A 7,241-nucleotide genomic window follows, 5' to 3' on the forward strand; every position below is an offset into this window, starting at 1 on the left:
CTGGAAGGAGCTTATTGTTGTCTGGGGCTGATTAAGTTCATGTCTAATATATCCTCCATGTAAAAGACAGTAAACCTATTTTTTAATATATTTATTCACTTTAAAATTTACTAATCTTTTCCATTTGTGTATGCTGGCTTTCTCTCAACTGTTGGAGACTTTCTTCTTGTTTAATTTCTTTCTCCTCCAACCACTGCTGTAGTCTCTCTTGTTTATTTTGCTGTTCGAGCTGCCACTGTTGCAGGTTTTCTTCCCACTGCTGTTGCTCTCTTCTTGTTTCTTTTCTTTCTCCTCCAACCACTGCTGTTGCCTCTCTTCTTTTTTTTTCTTTTTCCTCCAACAACTGCTGTAATCTCTCTTCTTGTTTCTTTTTTTCGTTCTTCTTGTTTCTTTTGCTGTTCTTGTATTGCTGCCATCAAATCTGCTAAGCTGTAGTTTGATTTGCCACTTCTGGTTTCCACCTTCTTTTTTTTGTCCCACTCTCTGACACCAATTTGTTACCTATCTACTCGTTTGATAATTTCTTTAATTTTCGGTAGTATTTCCAAGAGCTCTAAGGCAAGATTTACTTCATCTTTGAACAATACAAGGATATGAGAGTACTAAGAAGAAACACACGCCATTGCAATTCCACTGGAATTTAATACAAAAACTGCAAAATATTCTGGATGTTCACAACAAATAATATTGCAGAGGTCAGAACTGAGGTCCATCCAATATTCTACATTATTGAATATTCCTGGATCAAGTGATCAAGCAATGTATTGAAAGTCCAAGTATGATAGTAATAACTGTTTGTGTGTGTTGAACAATTTTACAAAGGTAGAAGAGGAAAACAGTAATGAATTTTAAGACAGTGATTGAACATACCCCTGAAGAACTTTATGAACTTGTGGGGTTATATACTTCTTTTAAGTTAACTTTGTTTTTAATTTTGCGCAAAACTGCTCTTCGAGAGCTAGCTGTATAAGCCGCCCCTAATTTGAAGTGATAGACAACCCACCCCCACCTCTTGAGATACTCTTTACCAAGGAATAATATGATTGACCATCACATTGTAACATCCCCACAGCTGAAAAGACGAGCATGCTAAGGAATGGGATTTGAACTTGCGACCTTCAGATTGCGAGTCCAGAGCCTTATCCAAAAGGCCATGCCAGGCCTTTTAACTTGAGAGTTGTTTAGTATAATGAATTTTTATTGTAAATTGAAGAGTGATTATTAAATGAGTGTTACCTTGAAATCTGACTGTTCTTGGCTTCTATTCGTCTGAGATGATCAGGGCTAGTTGTGGTGCTAGTGTGTTTCTTGCAGTGGTTTACTATGAAATTAGTATATGCTAATGTGAGTGAATAACTAGTATTATAATAGTAGTGTCATAGTCAATGTATAAAACCAGCAGCAAAACATGGTAGGATCAGTACAAATCTGGGCTAGAGAGCTACAAAGAATGGACATAACTTTGACTGCTGACAAGTACTAGCAGATTTTGATCCATGATGTCATTCCCTCAGTAATACAACTCACCGAGTAGGTATTCATCTTCCAGCAATACAATAATCTCAGGCTTACATCAAATGTGATGAAATGATATATTAATGATAAACAAACTGAATATTAACAAAGCTGTAGAGAGATCAAAAGGCGACCAGACTACTCGGTTGCATTGTACAGTAACATTCTACAATCGTACATTGATAAACTGTATTGTAGCATAAAAAAGAGGCATAATATTATTTGAAAACCAAAGGACTCATGTAGTAAATATCAATGCATTGTACAATATATTCACTTTTCTCTTGTATTTTTTGTGATAATGTTTTATACTATTAAATAAATTCACAATCTATTTAACATTACTCGTTGTTTGTGATACCTGTATCTTATCACTTGTGAATTTCTTTAATAATTTCCATTAGTGTACATGAATCTAATTTAGAGTTTTCAAGTAAATCAGCCACGGTACTATTTTGTTTTATGAAGTTTTATATAGCTTCTAACAGAAGCAAATTAACTTCGAAATGTTAATCTTGTAGCATATCACTCTACACGATCAGAAAAATTGGCCAATGTCTGAAAAGCTGCTGTCCAGGCTTCAGTAATTAACATAGCACACCTTTTTCCCAATTGAAACCTACTCTAACAGCCATGGAAGATTTCATGTGAACTTGAGCAGTTATTCACGCTCGCTTACAGGAGTTGCAAGGCAACAGCCTGGCGGCTGAGAATTAACGGTGTTACTTTCTTGAACCAACAGGCTCACATATTTTAGGGAGAGACTTAATTTGCTCCACTGAGAAAGAAATAATGTCTACTCTAGTTTTTATCGCCTTACATCTCTACAGTAACTGAAGAAATTTAATGTTTAACCTTTTCTTGCTGGCAAAGCTTTTGAACTACCAAATACTATATTGCTTTGAAAATTTCAGTCCCGACTCTGCTGTAAAAAGACTTCTTCGTAACAACTATCTATTTCTGTTTTCATTTCTGATGAGTTAGTTGGAAAGCCTGCACTACTACTGTGTTTAAGAATGCAAGATTATTGTTTCTTGTTGATCATTATGATTCTTGCATCTGCCCATCTCTTCACTGGAAACTGTGATGGACAGGGAGCCAATACTTCCAGATGAAGAATTTGCCGAAACAGTGGTATCTATACTAGAGTCACTAAAACCTATGGAGATTTCACTCACAACAATCAAAGCAGCACAGTTTCTATCTTATAAGATCACCATTAGATGGAAGATTGTTTGTTTGTTACGGATTTTGCGCAAAGCTACACGAGGGCTATCTGCGCTAGCCGTCCCTAATTTAGCAGTGTAAGACTAGAGGGAAGGCAGCTAGTCATCACTACCCACCGCCAACTCTTGGGCTACTCTTTTTACCGACGAATAGTGGGATTGACCGTCACATTATAACGCCCCCACGGCTGAAAGGGCGAGCGCCCTAACCACCTGGCCATTCCGGGCCATAGATGGAAGAACATAGATTCCTTATCCCATTAAAAGGTATGGCTCAGCTGCACTGCACCAAGGAGATAACTTTGAGAGAACCACAAGATAACCTATCCACAAAAAAGATCCTTCCTTAATCAAAGAATGGATAGTTGAAGAAAATAAGTTTGATCCCTCTTGGTGAACAGATTGCAGGTAGCTGCACTAAGAAAAACAACAATCTAATCCCTTGAATTTCTAACTTACCTCCTTAGAAAAATCTAGAATTTATAGAATGAGTATAACTTAAACTTGTGTAATTTAACTTTAACTTGATGATTTCGTGAGTGGCAAAAATTTTATTTCTTCATTGTATATTTCTATCTAATGAAATATTTGTGATGTTAGTTTCTCCTGTGTTCATCCAGTTATAACTGGATTGGCAAAAGTCAACTATAATACTCATTGAAGAGTAAAATTTAGGAAAAGTGCAAAGGTTTCGTTGTATAAAACTGTATATAAAAGTTAAAAATGTGAAAATTTGCTTATTTAAAGAGTCTAAACTTTTATATTTTTTTTTGTAAAACTATAAAGTATGAAAAATGTAAAAACGTAAAAGTTTCTTTGGCAAACGTGTAAAAAGGCGTAAAGTTTAAAAACTCAACTTAATTCACGAAAATGTTGAAGTTTTTATTTTTTTTAATATTTAAACGTTTAATTTTTGAAACGTAAAATGTTGTAAAGTCTAGAACAGAATTTTTTTTTAAGTGTAGAGGTTTTTTCTATGTAGAAGTTATGTAAAATGATTTTTATGCTTCTACTGTACTCTTTGTTAAAGGTGCTTTGGTATATTCAGGTGAGCCGGATTAATTTTAGAACTATGATATTACATAACAATGCTAACCTTCTACTGGCTGAACTTATGCTAAGGAATAACTAGATTGGACAGAAGGTGTAATGTACAATGAACACAATATTTATTCAGACTAAGACAAAAACACAGATATAGATTGCAAGAACACTAAAGTTACATAAGAAATAATAAAATATAAATGTCAGCTATAGCCGAACATGTAGAAACTACCCAACATACAATATTGTTACGACAGCGGAAGTCACGTGACGCTAGTAACACGTCATGAACTTCTAGAAGGATCATGTTCCTTCCTGAAATCTCTAGAGCCTACTAGATATGCGGTAGTCTTGTATATATAAACCGGTAAGAACTGACGGCAACGAGGTAATGGGTAATTGACAGTTCAGTCGAGCACGTGAGACGTTCGTTGTGAATTATAGCGTTTGTTATAGCGCGACTGTGGAAATTAAGTGTATCGCAAAGTTGTATTCAGAAAGAATAAACTAATTTTATTTAAGAAAGGACTTGTATCGTTAAAGCTTCATTGGAAAGAAATTTTACGGAAAATTAACTAACGAACGGAGGCGTAACAATATTATTGGAAAAAACTTTAGTTTTAGCTCAGCCTCGAAGTTTTATATAATTAAATATTAGAGAAACATTAGAAATAATGAAATATAAAAAACAAAAACAAGTATTAAATAGAGATGAAGGACCAGCAATTCAATACATTGATATATGGCGAGATACATTATAATTTATTTTTATTTTTTCATTTACACTAAGGAAATATGCAAATAACAATGAAGTAATGCGACAAGGGGGAAAGTATAAAATAGTCTTGTAAGTTACTCCTGAGGATGACGTAAATCACGTCGAAACATGTATATGTAGAGCGATATTTTAAAGTGGAAGCCGTGATGCTTCAATAAAGTTTTTATTGTGTAAATACAAAACGTTGTTTTTCATTATTTATTATAATTGAAAAAAAACACAGTATGTGTGCTTGCTTTACATTAATAGCCACGTTTTTCGTGACGTTTCTAATTCAATTTAATTCATCAGATTCACTAAAGCAAACCTTTTAGCTTCAAAGAAACCTCGCAAAGAAAACATGTTATTGGTCATTTTCTACCGTAAGTTCTATATATATTACTTATAAGTGCAATTGTGATAAAAGAGTCAGCACAAATGATCACATAGTGTAATGGACTTAAAATAAGACCCAAAACTTGAGCGCTTTCGAATAGTTGACTATTCTTCTTTTGTTCTCCTGAAGAAGAATAGTCAACTTATAAGTGTAAACAATTGTAAATAAAAAAGTTAGGAAGTAGGAATGGGAACACCAAAAAGTAAGGAAACAAGGTAGGAATGGTCTAGGTAACATTACAACACTTGGTGGTTGGTTTTTGATATGGTGCAACCTCAAAGTGCCCATCGTTCCGTCCATTCCTAATTCGTGTGTATTTTGTAATTTGATAATTGTTCAAACTAAATGAAAGGTGTATATAGCTAAAGTTCTCTGTTGTAAACTTTGTTTCAGAAACCAAGGGCAATTACACGTATGTAATCAAATTACGTGACCCTAACGAAATGCATGACATCATGAAGGTGTGTTTGATGTCGGAAGCGAGATAGAAAGCCCCCAAAATCATACTTTGCTTATGGGAGACATTATAGCTACCAGACTGGTAAGGAATAGACCAATAGAATAGTATCAAAACCGCTGATTCTTTTGACATTTTAAAACTTGTTGAGTATTTAGAAAGGATTAGCTAACGATAAAACTCAATTCAAGTCTATAACTGGATCAAATTTCAAAGTAAAACACGAAGTCTCTCTCTTTCTCTGATCACAGGCAATCTTTAACTGAACCTGGCGATATCTAGGCTAGTCAGTGTATGTCTTGTATCCCATAGTGACCACTACAATTGACTTTAGACAATCCACATTGTCCATCATCATTATAACTCATCCTTGCTACTTTATACTTTTGCATGTAGAATGTAACGAAATGAGGTCAATTTGATTCAGTAACCAAGGTATTTCTTAGCCATCGACTGGTCCCGAGAACAGTTTGAAAATGTGAACATAGTTCTTTACAATGGCTAGTGAGAACCCTTGCTTTAGGAGAGTGCTTCTCTTAGTACCAGTCACTCTCTCAAAAAATGTATTCACCTCTACTGCAGCTTTCTCTTCTCCAACAGAATATCTAACTGGTCTAAGGAAATACAATTTTGTAATCCCAATTTACAGGCTGAAGAAGAATTCATGGTTTGTGGTCTGTTAGTGCAAAATAGAACACCACTTTGGGGTCTTAGGTATACTATAATAGTAAGGATCAAATGAGGTAAGGTTTGCCTAAGAGTTGGCAGTGTGTGTGATAAGATTAGTTACTTTCCCCTAGTTTATTGGTCCAAAAGTTGAGAAGACTATGCACATATAGCGTCATATGAAATTGTTACGTCTCTGGTCGTTTGTTAATTTCCCGTAAAAATTCTTCCCGAGGAACTTCAGTGATACAAGTCCTTTCTTCAATAAAACTAGTTTATTCTTTCTCAATACAACTTTGCAATACACAGAATTGCCACAGTCACTTTAACTTAAATACACGCTATAATTCACAACGATTCACGCACTTTACTTATGGCCACTACCGCTCACTTGACTCAATTATCTGTCTCTATATCTGTCTATCTGCAATTATTCTATCTATGCAATTATTTGCCGGGCTTATGTACTAAAATAGAGTGCGCCTAGAAAAGACTAGAGTTGCCAGGAAAAGTCAAGATCCTTCGAGAAAATCATGACGTGTTATTAGAGTCACGTGACTTCCGCTGTCGTAACAAAGTTTTGCATGAACTGTGAAATAAACACGACAACATTCAAAACAAACTGCTTGATTATGACACCAAAACTGTTACTTAATAAATTAGTCTATGGTGTTCGACATTGCACTTAATCAACAGGCAAGTATTAATTATTACAATAAAAGAGGTTAAAAGAAAACGCTAGCAAAATGATAAAATAAATACAAACAACAAAAGAATTGAAGATGAGGGGAAAGTCTTTTGTTAGACCAGGTTTATTGTAGTTTCCTATAATCCGAGATCACCTACATCACTGATAACTTTCATTATACATTCAAGAGGAAATTAACTCCCAACTCATACCAATATGCACAAATATCTGCACCATACCTCTACTCGGGTGGCGGGGAAACAGAAGCGTAACCAGTCGAGTAAAAGCTCTTCTGAATGACCATTGTGTACGTAATGTTGGCCCGAGACTACTTTCAAAAAAAAATATCTGAACACACCTATGGAAGGTTAAAATATTGTAGTTTTCATTTGCCACACAGTCTCCACTTCTTTTTTAAAGGGTGCCCGGCATGGCCAGGTGGATAAGGCGCTCGACTCACAATCTGAGGGTCGCGGGTTCGAATCCGCATT

The sequence above is a fragment of the Limulus polyphemus genome, unplaced genomic scaffold (genome assembly GCF_000517525.1).
Source record: "Limulus polyphemus unplaced genomic scaffold, Limulus_polyphemus-2.1.2 Scaffold1906, whole genome shotgun sequence".
Taxonomy (NCBI): domain Eukaryota; kingdom Metazoa; phylum Arthropoda; class Merostomata; order Xiphosura; family Limulidae; genus Limulus; species Limulus polyphemus.